The sequence below is a fragment of the Alexandromys fortis genome, unplaced genomic scaffold (genome assembly GCF_014885135.2).
Source record: "Alexandromys fortis isolate MF-2015 unplaced genomic scaffold, M_Fortis_MF-2015_v1.1 scaffold_262, whole genome shotgun sequence".
Classification (NCBI taxonomy): Eukaryota; Metazoa; Chordata; class Mammalia; order Rodentia; family Cricetidae; genus Alexandromys; species Alexandromys fortis.
In genome coordinates, this window is record NW_026068147.1 from 716,070 (window position 1) to 730,091 (window position 14,022).

Below are 14,022 nucleotides of genomic sequence, written 5' to 3' on the forward strand. Positions count from 1 at the left end.
CTGCTTCAAGGTGTTAGCATCTCTGGTATTTCCAGTTGACCCCCCAGAGGGGCCTGTCTTGCCTCTTCTACGGGGAGGGGCAGGGTTTAGAGAGAAAGTTTCAGGCCTTTTCGAGGACCCTTCTCAGCGGTCTTACAGGTGTTGCTAAAATCCCAGATTCTACCTGCAGGAAGGGTGTGGGGTAAAGCACGAGAGAGTGTGTCATCCGGGTGTTATTTACAGTCCGAAGGTGTTCTCCCTTCACCGATATCGTAGCACACTTCATGATCATAAATGCAGCCATTAATGATTTCCTTTTCTTTTTTTCTTTTCTCCATCCTCACCCCCCTGCTCCCCCCCCCCCCCGCCAGCCTTGAACTCCGGATCCTTCTACCTCAGCCTCTGGAATGCAGGAATGATGAGTGAAATACTCCCCACCCCCTGGTTTCCAGCTAGTGGTTTGTGTTTTGCTTTGCTTTGTTTTTTGAGACAGGGTTTCTCTGTGTAGGTTGACGGTACTCACTTTGCAGGCTAGGCTGACCTTGTACTCAGAGATCTGCCTGTCTCTGCCTCCTGAGTGCTGGGATTAAAGGCGTGCACCACCATTTCTGGTTCTGCTGGTGTTCTTGATGCTCTTGACAGGTATGATGTAGCCATCAGGGAGTCACAGCTACCCATCTAAAGGCTACTTCTTTCCCAGTGGGTGTCTCATACAGTTGAGGGAGTTCTACTTCACGAGACCCATCTCAGCATCCTCTTGGGTATCCAGAGTCCTGCTCTGGAGAGGGGTGGGGGAACTGTTTCCTATCTTTGGTGAATGTCACCACGTAGCCAGTCTTTAAGAGCTGGGTTAGACACCCCAGGGTCATGTCCCTCACCCCAAGGACTTAAGTGTAGCCTAGTGAAATTCCAAGGCCAGCTGGGAGTGCGGAAGTGGGGGTGAAGAGGAAGGAGTGGGTGGGGAGCGCTCGGGCTACCCCCTTCAGTTTGAACAAGGTGGAACCAGATTGGTCAATGCTAGCTTTACAGAAGTTTTAGGGTTGATTTGGGAGAGCTGATGCTGTAATCCCAGCCAGCACTCTAAGGAATAGCTGTCACCTGTCACGTTACCCCATTTTCAGATGAGGAAACTGAGACTCAGAGATATGAGTGACTTGGCCAAATGAGCGGTGTGTGGGACAGGGGAGGGGGAGCAGGCCCTGCTTGATATAAAGGGCAAATTTCTCATAGCACCCTAACGTCTGCTGTTGAAGGTTGTTGGGGTGGTGACTGCCACACAAGGGTTTGGACACAAAGTATCTGTTTGGTCACTCCAATCTTGCCCTGAGACATAATTGCCCCTCCTGGGGTAGGTGCCCCCCCAAGAATGAGGTCTTGGAGGTCAGTGTGTGGTGGCACATCTTACAATCCCAGCATTTGGAAGGTGGAGGTGGGGCAGGAGGAACAAGAGCTCTGGGCCAGCCTAAGCTGTAGTAAATTGAGTTCAGCCTGGGCTATATGAGACCAGACCGTGTCTCAAAAATACTAACAAAACCCAATGAGTTGTTGGGACTTGGAAGTGGGGAGGAGACTGACCTGGGAATGGGGATACCAACTGGGGAAGGGAGGCCAAAACTGGGAGGATTGGTGAGTGGAAAGAGATGGAGACGCTGACCTGGAGAAAGAGGGCAAGGTCAAGCTGCAGCAGGAGGTCCTGTGGAAGGTGAACTGCTCCTGGGGTCCTGGAGATGGCTGATGATGTACTTCAGTGAGAGTCAACCCACTGGGCCTTCGTGTGTGTGTGTGTGTGTGTGTGTGTGTGTGTGTGTGTGTGAAGGGAAGGGAAGTGCCTCAGTGTGTCCACTCTGGGCTCTGTTGGTGGTTGTCCAGTGTGCCAGTAAGGGTCTGCACCCTGGCGTGTGGTGTCACAGTGCGGCCCTGTGTCTGTATCTCAGCACTGGGTGGGTGGATGGGGGGTTTGGGGTGGGTAGGTATGTCGAGTGTGTGTCTAGAATAGAAGGCATGTCCATGCACCTGTGTGCATGTGCTTGCTTCTGTGTTTGGTGGTGTGTCCTGTGTGTGTTGTATGTGCATGGTCTATGTCACTGTTTCTACGTGTCCCTATGTCCGCGTGTCGGCTGTCTAGGCTGTGTGTGTGTCCTTGTATAAGCCAGGCCCAGCTTTGCCTGTGTGTGGCGGCGGTCTCTCCAACTAGATCCAGTCCGTCTGTCTGCGAGTCTTCCCCGTGTAGGACAGAGAGTAGGTGGGAAGGGAAGGGAAGGGAAGGGGAAAGGTGTTGGGGGTGTCCCTCCGCCCCCACCCCACCCCCACTCCCTCAGTCCCGGGATCGAACCTTATTTAGAGTCGCAATTCGACATCTGTTTTCAAATTTGATCAGCTCTGAACTTTATTTTCCGAGTTTGAGGAAAATTATATTCCATCGATCGCGCGCCCGCCCCCTCCCCCGCACAGCCGCCGCCGCCGCCTCCATATATCTGCGCGCCGAGCCCGGCCGGGCGGCCGCGAGGGAGGGAGAGCGTGCCGCGCCGCGGAGGAGCGAGGGAAGAGGAGGAGGAAGAGGAGCGGCAGGAGAGGAGGGGGCGCAGAGGCACGATCCCCTGTGCCCTGACCCAGAGCCGGGTTCCCAGCTTCCCGCGTCCCGTTCTCTTCTGCGCGCGTCTCTGTTGGGGTATCTCCTCTGCTTCTCTGCTCGTGCCCCTCGTCTCTGTTTCCCTGTCTCTGTCACGCTGTCTCAGGGACTCCCAGACCCCAACCTCTCGGGCTTCGTCTGCGCGGGACTCCAGGCCCGCGTCCCTAGCCCCGCGCCCTGGGGTCTCTTTCCCGCGGACGCCGCGGGGCCATGGCTGCGGGATCCGAACTTTAAACACTTCTCCCCGGACAGGAGCAGATGCGCAAGGCGCAGAAAGTGAGTGAGCGCCTCAGGCCGTTTCGGGGGCGGGGATGAGGGGCGGGGATTGATGCCCGGGGCGGGGGGCCCGGGCCGCGGGAGGTGCTCCCCAGAGACCCCGGGGCAGGAATGGTGCCCCAGGCGCGGCAGCCGGGGCTCGGCGGCGGGGTGCGGCTGCGCCTAACTCTGGGGAGGTGGGAGCGAATCCCTCCGGAGCAGATTGTGGACCGGGGTGCGAGGTGGGAGGGATGAATGCTGGAGGCAGGGCCTTGAGACTGGGGTGCAAGGTGTGTGTGTGGACAAGGGTGTGAGTGTGGAAGGCTCTGGAACGGGATCAGGACAGACTAGAGTGTGACTGTTTGGGGATGGGGACTGGAGGCCAACTTGAGCTTGGGTCTGGATATTTGAGCCTGAGCAGTCTGGACATTTAGGACCAGAGAGTACCATGGGGTTTAAAGGTCAAGTCCGAGGGCTTGAATATTTGAGACCTGGGGCTCGGAGCCTAGAGTCAAGCGCTAGCTATTTGGGGATGGAACAGCCTCGTTGGGGCTCGTGGTGGGTACCAAGGATTTGGATTTAGGAGAGAGGAGATCTAGATTGGGTGGAGATGTGATCTGAATTGGGGTGGGAATTCAAGGCTGAGCGACTACAAAATTGGATCTAGTATTTGGTGTGAGGGATCGGTCTGTGGGAAGGGTTACTGGAACCAGACCTGGGGTCAGCCCATTTGGGAGCAAGGAGTGCCTAGACTTGAACTTTGATGTAGGGAGGTCTTAGACACCCTGTCTGCTCATCGTTCCTCCACAGTCGCCCGCCCTGTGGGGCTACCTCTGCCGTATCTCCACCGCTTGTCTCTCCTCACTGTCTCTCTGTCTACATCTCTGTGACTTCTTCCAGCTCTCCCAGGAGCCAGGAGTGACTAACTCCCAGGCTCGGCCTCTCTAACTCTTTATCTGTCTCTCTTACCCTGCGGCACTAACTCTTAGACTACCCCTCCCAGAATTCCCATGCACAGCTATCTCTGGCCTCTCCCTCTTCGGCAGGCGTCTCTCGGTCTCTCACTATCTCTCCGTCTCTGTCTCTCCCAGTATCTCTGTCTCCCCCTCGCTGGTTTCCGCTCAGATTAAGCCGGGGACCTAATTCCAGGCCCAGGATCGAATTTTCTGGCAACAAAGGGAAATAGCGAATCGATCGGTCGCTCCGGAGATTAAGAGACAAGCGGCGCGCGGATCTATCACAGCTAAACGGCCCCCCCGCCCGCTCCCCCCGCCCCGCCGGCCCGCCGAGGCCCAGACGCGCTCCGCATCGCCAAACAGCCTCAGGAGCCCGAGCTGCCCGGCAGGCCCAGGCCTCCCCAAGCCCAGAGCTGGAGCCGCGGGAGGAACTTGTGAGCTCCGACAGGCTCCTGGGAAGACAGCACACCTGTGCTTCAGGTAACACCCTCCACCTGCTCCCAACCAATTCACCTATCCCATCCATGTGACCCCTTCAAGTTCTCCACATCTGAACCTCCACCAAAAGCGGCCTGCTTGTACCCATCGCCTGTTCCCCTCATCTACTGGGGCTCACAAGGGCAAGCACACGCAGGTCCTTTCAGGTAGCCCTTGTCCCCTTCAAGCCTGCCCCAGAGATGCTCATTAGCATAAAGTCTCTCACTGAATAGGAACCCTCTCTTACACCTGATCTCCCGGGTTACACCTGCTTTTCAAAAGCTGCACCTCTGCCTGAAATCTGTGGCCAATTTCATTTTTCACGTCACAGGGTCCCCTGCAACACTCCAAACCTTTCCTCAGTTCTCTGGGTGTACTTGTTTCTCACATCTTTATATTTAAGCCATGCTTCCTCTCCAGAAGTGCCTGTTACACACACACACACACACACACACACACACACACACACACACACCCCTTCCATTGCACACAGCCTTCAGTTACAGCATGACCCCACCCACCCTCCTCAGCCACCCTTATACCTGACCTTCCAAAACAGCCTCAGGCCACCTAGGAGCACTCATGTGCCCCCCTACACACACACACAAACACACACACACACACCTATCTTTTATATCAACACACTTAAGGGGCTGAAACTCAGTTCACAGAACCCCAGTTTAGCAGAACACTCCAAGTTCGATCCCCAGAACTCCACAAACCAGGTGTAGTGGTTCATACCTGTAAATCAAGAACTCTGGAGGTGGGGGCAGGAAGATCAGAAGTTCAAGGTCATCCTTGCCTGTGTAGCAAGCGCTTGTCTGCAGCCAGGGCTATATACATAAGACCCTGTCTCCAAAAGCAAAACAAAAATACACTTTCTGCCATCTTATTTTCCAAACCTGGTTTTCCCACTGGTCCCAGACTACAGAGACACCATGGCCACCTGTTTTCCAGCCCCAGGTCCTTGAGAGCTCACCTGTACACCTGTTAGCTGCCATCATGTGTATCTTTCCTGATAGCCCTGCCTGCCCAGACCCACAAGGCCTTGCACTAAGAGCCTCTCTCACATCTGCATACTCGGCACTCGCAACTCTCATCTCTACTGCCCTCAGTCACTTCCAGTCTATGGGCCACCGGGCTCTGCACCCCCGCCTTGTACATGCTTCTTCACACCTGTGCCTCAGGTACCCAAAGTCCCTTTTCTTCTCCTGTGTCTCAGGTCATCTTTGCAGGCTGCACAAGGTCACAGCCATACCTCCCCGCCAATGCCTGCTCCTTGCCTGTGCACCCCAGGCATCACCCGGTCCTCTTCCCACCTGACAGCTCTTTAAGCTGTTCTCTGTCACTGAACTGTTTCTCAACATGCTCCAAAGGGGACACCGACTTCTGGGCCAGTCCCTACCCCATGCCCCTGGCTCCCTCCGCTAGCTCCACCTCTCTCTGTCCATTCATAAACATTTAGTGATCCTCAGTTTCTGGCAAGCGTCAAGGTGAGACTTGGGAGCCAGCTGCCACTTCAGGGGACCCTCTCACCTTCATTATCTGCTCTCTCTGCTTGGTGCTCACATCTGAAGGACCAAACCCTTCAGATCCTATCTTGTTTCTAGTGCGGTCCATCCCAAAAGCACCTGTCCCTTCTCATAGCCCACCTCTACCTAGCTAGCTCCTTAGGGAACATGCTGACGTTCTTGCTGCTTGAGAGCGATGCCTGTAGCCTTTGCTAACCACATGCGATAGCTGTGCCTGGCCACCCGCATACCTGCTCCCTACACAATAGAGACCTCCTCTTAAGCAAGGCCTGGTGACACAGGCCTGTCATCCCATCTGCTTCTGAGGCTAAGGCAGGAAGGTCAGAGTTCAACCTGTCTTTGTGAGGCTCTCACATAGAAAAGTTAAAAAGTGGGTTTGGGGTGTAGCTCAGTGGTAGAGCAATTGCCTTACATGAATGAATAAAACGCTCGGTTCCACTTCAGACACTGGGGACACTTATTAATTTTGAGGCAAGGTCTCTATACATAGCCTTGACTGTCCTGGAACTCACTCTGTAGGCCAGGTTGGTCTCAAACTCACCTGCCTCTGCCTCCCCAGTCCTGGGACTAAAGGGGAGTGCCAATACACCTGGCTTAAGGCTGGGGGTATTCTAAGTGTCCCGGCCATGTTGTCACTGCTGAATGTCATAGCCAACTTTGAGCAGCACCTATTCACACACACACACCCGGGGACCCGTCCTCCCCATGTTGGTGATGATGCCGACGGCACTGACGACAGCTGATTCTAAAAACATCTCTGTGACAGGGCATCCTCCACGGTCACACTCATCCTCACAGGACCATTCTAAAGCAGGTGTTTGACTCAGCTCCCCATTTTACAGAAAAACAAACTGAGCTCAAAGAGAAGAAATCCTTTCTCCGAGGTCCCAGAAACTGGGCATTGTGGGAGAACTGAGTCAGACCACAGCCATGTGACTTCCCAGCCAAACAGGCTTTCTTGCCCCCCTCCCCCCATAGCTGCCCAAGCAAACTTCCTCTGCAGACACACCTGTCCATCACATCACTAAGAACTTTCCAGGCTTTCCTCTTGCCGTCAGGAGTGCCCAGCCCTCTGCCGCACTTGGTTGTCACAGATACTGACTCCTGGGACTGAAGCTGCTCCCAACATTCCCAGACACCCCACCCCTCTGCACAGGGTCCTCTGGCTTCACCTGCTTTTGCCTCTGCCACCCTCTCCCTTGGCCTGCCCATCTGTTTCATGTGTCCCTGTGTCTCTTTCAGTGTTTTCCTTGACCCTCTTTTTTTTCCCCTGTGATTTGGGGAATGTAACCGAGTCCTGGGCTATGCATGACAGGAAAGGACTCTACCAGTGACCTATACCCCAGCACCTTTCCCATTGCCTTTGATAATATAGCTCAAACTGACCTTGACCTGACTGGCAGCAGCCTCTGCCTCCCAGATGCTGGGATCACAGGCGAACACCAGCAAGTCTGGCTTCCAACCCTTTTCAGGTTTTCCACAGAGCCTTGCTCAGTTGTTCAGGCTGTCTTTGAGCTCGCTCTGTAGCCCAAGCAGGCCTCCTGCCTCAGCCTTCCAAGCATCCCGGACTCCAGGTATGTAGCGCCTGGCTTAGCTCCGCGTCTCTTTGCACACCCGAGTCTCTCTGTTTCTCTATGTCTTCTACTGTCTGCCTCTGCCTCTTCTCATCGTTGTTCCTAAGTGCTCCCCTTTGACAGTAGAGAAACTGGGGCCTTGAAATCATCCCGACCTGCCTTCAAGTCCAGGATTCGTCGCTCATTCTTGCTGGACTATGTCCAAGTTAGCTTTCCCTGTCCAAGCCTCAGTTTTCACATCTGTGAAATGGGCATCACAGCAGTTCTCCCTCTACAGGTGGTGGTAAGATGGTACTGAGGGAAACGACAAGGCCAGGGTTATGTAGGGGTTAGACTCTTCCCTCTGCATCGTCTTTGGTCCTGTCTCTTATCCAGGGCAACCGCATGGCCTGGCCAACAGTGAGGAGTGTGTGCATAGCGAGGAGCCGGGACCAAAAGGCGGGCAGAGGAGTCCCAGCCGGCAAGGCCTGGGCATGGGACTGGTGCGGAGCTGGGGACAGGGATCGATCCGCCTCGGCGGCAGTGCTAGGGCCAGGATTGCGTCTTGTCACAATAATTTATTGCTCTCATCCCGTCTGATCGATGGCGCTGAATTAGCACCGCGCCTGATGCCCCTGGAGCCCCGAGCCTCCCCCAGCCTGGCCGGACCCTGCCCCTTATGGGATCCCCATGTCAGCCCAGCTCCCTGCACCCAGCCCCTCTGCTGGCCCAGGGCACTTCTGGTCCAGCCCACTGTCCCCAGCCCCACTTCTCTGTTCCTGACTTCCAGTCACCCACTTCTCCCCATCTTGTTCTGGTCTCCCTGTCTCTGGGTTCTCTTGTCCCAGTCCCTCCAGCTCTTTACTTTGTCCCAATGTCCAATCTAGGGTCCTGACTTTGTCCCCTCATCTCCTCTGTCTCCCTGATTCCCTGCTGTGTTGTGTTCATCTGGACTCCACCAAAATATTTGGTCAGTCTTCACCAGACCCTGCAAGAGAACACACCACCACATCAGCACTGTTCTAGAAAACTCTCTGACAACATCACAGTTGTTTTACCACCTATCTAGGGCCCTGTCTACGATGGGAGGGGGGGAAAGGGTTGAGCACCAACAAGTCTACTCTGAGAAGCTAACAGGACCCCTGGGGATGAGGCCAGGGATGGAGCTGGCAAGAGGCCAGGACTTCTGATAGGTAAGGTGAAGACAGGAGTAGGTAGGCGCCAGGACAGGGATGGTAGAATATCTAAGCTGGAGGTGGGACGGACCAGGTAGAAGTGAGGAGTGGTGGGTTTTGGAGTAGAGGTGTGAGGGACCTCAGGGAACAGCAGTGCCCCAGCCTGTGCTGGTCAAGGCACCGAGAAAGGAGCCATGAGTCCACACTGGGTAGGGGGCACACGGGGGGGGGTCATCGCAGGGCGGGTGGTCCTCTGGCTGTCACACTGGGTGGGGGACACACGGGGGGGGGTCATCGGAGGGCGGGTGGTCCTCTGGCTATCATACTGTATGGGGGACACACGGGGGGGAGGTCATCGCAGGGCGGGTGGTCCTCTGGCTATCATACTGTATGGGGGACACACGGGGGGGGTCATCGCAGGGCGGGTGATCCTCTGGCTGTCACACTGGGTGGGGGACACACAGGGGGCAGTCATCGGAGGGCGGGTGGTCCTCTGGCTGTCTCAGCCCTGGTCTCCCTCATCCACTCTCTTGCCTCTGCCCTAATCCCTCAATTTTCCGCATCTCTGCCCCCTCCTCTGTTTCCTCTCTCACCCAGGTTCTCTGATGCCCCAGCTCTCAACTCTCTAATTTGTTTCATCTCAGCCCCCTCCCCATTCATTCCCTCTTCCCGAGTCTCTCTGATTCAGTCTCTCCTGTCTCTCAGTCTCTGTGGTTCCCGCTTCCTCTTTCTAGCCCAGCCTGGGCCAGTCCACTTTATCTGTTCTGTATCTCTTGCTCTGTCTCTGGTCTCACTGCCCCTGTTGGCCCTTTCCCTCTTTCTGTGACCCTCGGTGTCCATTTCCAGCCCCCAGCCTCTTCCGTGGCTCAGGGTCTCTGTGAGGAGTAGCCTAGGCTGGGCTGCCTGCATCTCCACTTTCTTCCCCTCCCCCAGCACTGTTTGGTAGGCGGGGTGCGTGGCACTGCGGCTCCCACCTCCCTGGGGACTCTCCCTCACCACTACCCCCACTGACATCGTTCTGAATGCTGGCTGCAGCCCCAGGGACATCTGTGCTGAGACTGGGGCTCCAGGAGAGAGACAGAGACCCAAAGAGACAAGCATGGCTCCAGACAGAGATACCCAGAGAGAGAGAGAAAGAGAGAGAAAGAGACATGGCTAGGTGGGGTGTGAGTCTCCATTCCTGCCCTTCCAGGCACTGGGCTCCTCTGCCCCTTGCCTGGTATGTCCTGACCACCCCAAATCTGGTACCAGCTAGACCTCGTCCAGGCAGGCCCTGGCCCTGCCCCGCAATGAAGCCTTGTCAGAAGTCCCCTTGCGTGTGCCTGTGTGTTGCAGCACATGTAAATATGGCATGTGTCGATTGTTGTGCGTGTCCCCAGGCACAGGGATTGGGTGTGTTTGTGTGCGAGGTTGCGGGGCTGCTCAAAGCCACGCACACCGCGTCCATGAATGTGACAGTGGGGCATGTGTGGCGCCCAGCTGTGCGCTGTGCGTGTCTAGTGTGATTGCCCAGAACTCTGGGTTGTGCTGTTTGGTGTTTCTGCATCGTGTGGCTGTGCAGGGCTGGGCAGGGCTATGGAGTGACCTGGGCAGGAGAACCCGTCCCTGAGGGTGAGGAGGTTAAGGAGACTGAGTCCAGGAGAAGCCTGGTGGGAGGGCAGGCAGGGGGGTGTTGGCAGGGGGTTGCTGAGCATGAGGGCCCACCAGGGAAGAGCAGCAGGGCATGGCTCTAGAGGTCCCTAGACCTGTGTCAGACCCCAGACCCCGGCTGTGTGGCAAATTGATTTCAGTGGGAACTGCGTCTCTGAGCCCACGTCGGACTCTGGCTGTGGATGCCGATGGTGTTCTCTGTGTGTGTTTCTCTGTGGGTGCACGCACACACAGTCATTTGGGAAGCGAAGTGTAGCAGGCTGGATAGAAGGTTGATTTGCAGCTGTGTGTGCATGGCCAGCCCTGAAGAATGCTAACAGCTGTGTGTGTGTGTGTGTGTGTGTGTGTGTGTGTGCACATGCACACAGGTGACCTTGTGACTGCATTCCTGTGTGGTTGCTGGGTGCTGCATGTGCACACAGTGTGAACTTGGGCCAATGCTGTGTCTGAGGCTGTGTCTATAACGACACGTGAGAAAGTGTGTCTGGGTCACCGTGTCTGCCTCCGTGTGGACCTGCGTATCATGGGTGACCCTGTATGTAGGGGTTATAGGGGATTTCAGTTCTTGCATTTCCTGTGTTTGTGTGTGTCACTAAGTAACAAAGGCTGTGTTTAATGTGTGGGGGAGGTGTCATGTGTTTAGTATCTGTGTGTGATGTGCGAAATGTGATATCTGTGTGTAATATGGGGATAGCATGGGTGGCATGTGGAAGTGTGACATTTGGAATATGGTATCTGTGTGGTTTCACACATACCACGTGGAATGTGTCTTTGTGTGGCATATAGTTTCTATGTGGTCTGCATGTGTAGTATGTGTGTGGTGTATATATGGGGGTGTCATGGGTATGACACACGGTATGTGATAGGCGTGTGACATGTGGTATGTGGTGTTTGCGTATATGTTACATGGGAATGTGCCGTGCTATACGTAATGTATGTCGTATGTCATGTGCTGTGTGTATGGTATATAGGAGGAGTGTATAGTTTCGTCTGTGGTGTGTATATGGTGTATGGTATGTGTGCAGCATGTGTGTAGAGTGTATACAGACAATCTGCCGTACGTGGTGTGTGATGTAAGTGTGTAACTGTGGGTACATGGCATGTTGCATGTGTGTAGCGCGTATATGGTGTGTGTGATATATAGGATGTGAACTATGGAGTGTTGGCACAGAGCCACTCCCTCCTAAGCGCCAGGCCAGAGCGTTTGGTTGATGACAGCAGGGATGGGAATTGGGTGATATTTGAGGTAAGGGTGGCAGGTGCTGGTATGACAGCCACCTCCAGACCTCTTCTTTGCCAGGACAGCCATGGGTGTCTTGCTGCCTGTGGTAGGGTAGTCCCTGAGTCTGCCTTTGTATATACCAGACATGGCTAGAACCTGGACAGATAGGTGTGTTGAGTACAGGCACCCCGTTGTATGTGATTACAGGGACCACAGCCCTACACTGGGTGGGACAGGGTGTGCGCTGTTCATGGAGAAGGGTTCATAATCAGGGGCTAGCAGCATGTCCATGGTCTAGGGTGTGTATGGCCTGCGTGTCCGTGACTGAGCAGCGTCATTGTGCATCTGGACTGTGTGCACAGCTGTGTCCACACAGGCATGTGGTGTGAAGAAGGGTGCATGCTCCAGGGTGTGGTGTGTGTGTGTGTGTGTGTGTTGTGTATGCAGGGGCAGCGGTGGGAGAGGGGTCTTGGGCCGCGTCTCTCTCCTCTTTAGACAGAGCCCCGGAGAAGATATGAAATTTAAAAAAAAAATCAATTTTCATTCCACTTGTGCAGATTGTGTTAAGGGGAGGTGGGAATGGTGGGGGCCTGGGTGAGGGATGAAGGGGCTGGGGGCGGTGTGAGGCCTGAGGCGGCTCCCGAGGCGGCCAGAGCAGCTTAGAGAAATCAAAACAACTGGTTAAACCCCAGCCCAGGGGGGATGGGGTGATGGGGTAAGGAGACAGAGGCAGAGAGGCCCAGAAGCCAAGAAGGACAGAGGGATGTACCCAGAGCCGGAATCAGAGGTACACAGAAATGGAAACATCTAGAGACAGAGGCACACAGAGATGAGCAAGGAAAGACCCTCAGTGACAGACAGAGAGACAATGAGGGGGACATGATTGAAGATTGAAGACGAGACGGTATGAGGCAAGCACACGTTTTGAACACACACACAGACCCATAGATGGTGGCCAGACAGGCCCATGGTGGCAGCAACAGTGGTGATGCAAGGTACAGTCCGTCACCTCTCAGTGGGCACCCCCACAGAGCCAAGCTTGGCACTTAGTTCTCTCTCTGGGGTTCCCCTCTGTGCAGATCATTCTGGGGACAATGACTGTGGCTATGTGTCTAAGTTGGCCATCTGGATGCAGCCGTCTACGTCAGGGATGCTTTGTGTGTCTGTCTGCACAGGACCCAGTGTGTGTGTGTTTGAGGGAGGGTCTCTGGTGCCTGTCTATGTGACCCTGTGTGTTTGTTGCTGACTTGGCTGTGCCGCTCTGTGTCTGGTTGTGTCTCTGTTTTCCCTGACACTGTCTATGTGTGTGACTGTGTGCCCGTGATTGAAGGTCTGCGTTCCCGTATTTGTGACCACTGGTGAGTGACAGTGTGCCCATATTAATATGTGTCAGTATAGTCAGATCATGTGTCTGCTACTGTTGAACATGACAATGTTGCTGCTGTGCGTAGCTCCAGTGATGTGTGTGGGCTGGGCTGCATGGGTTGTGTGTGATTAGGGATGTGTGTGATTCCCTTGATCTAGACAGAGTGTGTTTTGTGTGTGATGGTGGAGTGGGGGACGTGGTAGTGTATGTGACTGTGTTGGCCTGTGTGATGTGAGCTGTGTGCTTGCAGTAGGTGTGGGTCTGTGTGATTGTGCTTGGCAAGAGCAGAGGGAGGCAGCCCCTGCCCGCCCAGCCCCTCTCCAACTGGCTGCCTCACGCGCTCAGCTCACACATTCGGTGCCATGGCTGCGGGCGCTAGAGATGGGGGTGAGGGGGGTGGAGGAAGCAAAATAAAATTAAAAATTAAAGCTTGCCCGGAGTCCCCATCCGCACCGTGCTGGCCGGTGGGGAGGGGCACACGATGCGGCTGCTCCCCCTCCTCAGCCACTGGGGCTGGGGCCTTCTGTCCATCTGTCCAGTGGCTCTGCGAAGCTCCTGCCTGGTCCTATAGCCCCGGGCCGCAGGCCCTACTTCCTCCACGGGTCGATCAGCAATCAATGGGGCCAGGGGGGTGCCAGGGGCATGGCGAGATCAAAGGGGTCCCAAGAGAGGGACACTGGGACTGAGAGACCTGGAGATAGAGACAAGGAGATGGGGACTTCGCAAGAAACAGAGACTCAGACAGCGAGGCAGAGATGTGGAGACCCAGAAATGGAGAAAGGAGCCATGTGGAGACTAAAGACCCAGAGACCCAGGGACAGAGAGACGTGAAGACCCTGAGAAACCCTGGTCATGGGTGGGACCCAGCTGGAGGGGCCAGCCGCATCCTGGCGGGGGTGGGGGTGGGGAGGTGCTAACACACACAGGACAGAGACTAAACACAGGAGATATAGAGAAAAAGTGGCGGCAGAGACTGCAACAAGGTAGAGACGCGTGTGAGAGACGACGGGGGGAGCGTGGGAGCAGGGCCCGGAGCGCCGATCCCACGGCTCCTCGTTATAACGTGTCCGGAGGAGGCGGCGGGGAGTTGAAAGCGTTGGGAAGAGAAATCAAAACCAACACGGAAATGAGAGGGGCCAATGGGGGGTGGGGGTGGGGAAGGGAGGAGGGGGGACACAGAGAGGCAGCCAGAACAGGAGGGGGGAGTTAGATGAGGGGTGAGTGTAGG